This window comes from Phoenix dactylifera, chromosome 2 (assembly GCF_051530095.1).
Source record: "Phoenix dactylifera cultivar Ajwa chromosome 2, Ajwa_hap1_PhDact_Kaust_v1.1, whole genome shotgun sequence".
Taxonomy (NCBI): domain Eukaryota; kingdom Viridiplantae; phylum Streptophyta; class Magnoliopsida; order Arecales; family Arecaceae; genus Phoenix; species Phoenix dactylifera.
Genome location: NC_143191.1, coordinates 17,516,479 through 17,517,061, shown reverse-complemented (window position 1 = coordinate 17,517,061; position 583 = coordinate 17,516,479). Strand labels below are relative to the sequence as shown.

At 39.1% G+C, this 583-nt stretch overlaps 1 non-coding gene across 1 annotated transcript; it reads left to right on the top strand.

Annotated features, from left to right (window-relative positions):
- The first annotated feature begins 205 nt into the window (after window positions 1-205).
- LOC120107457 (small nucleolar RNA R71) lies at window positions 206-311 on the top strand. Its single transcript, XR_005509220.3, has one exon. It is a non-coding gene; the product is annotated as a small nucleolar RNA R71 (small nucleolar RNA).
- The last annotated feature ends 272 nt before the right edge of the window (window positions 312-583 follow it).

The window sequence follows — 583 nt, the reverse complement described above, 5'->3', positions numbered from 1 at the left end:
AATGGTCCCTTTTCTTTGAGAACTTGGGGGTGCTTGACGAGAACAAGAAGTATGGTGGAGGGAGTTTTCATTAAGATTTTCAAATAATTGCCATGCTTCATGCTCATTTTGAAGCATGAAAGTTCCCCCGCATGCAGCATCGATCATCTGACGGTTTCGTTCAGTCAATCCATCATAAAAACATTGCACTAGCTGCCACTTAGGTATTTGATGATGAGGGCATTTACGAATTAGGTCCCGAAATCTCTTCCAAGTTTCATTAAATTCTTCTCCCTCAGTTTGGGAGAAGCTTGTAATGGCACGTCTAAACTGGTTCGTTCTTTCTATGGAAAAGTATTTTTTAAGAAATTCTTGTTGCATTTGATCCCAAGAACGAATCGAGTTGGCTTTTAAAGAATTCAGCCATTGTTTGGCTCTATCTTTAAGGGAGAAGGGGAATAATCTAAGTTTCAGAGCATCATCAGTGAAGTTCTGAATCTTGACAGTGGTGCAAATCTCAAGGAATTCATCTAGGTGTTTATATGGGTCTTCATTGGTGAGCCCATAAAAAGATGGGAGAATTTGGATCATACTAGACTTTATT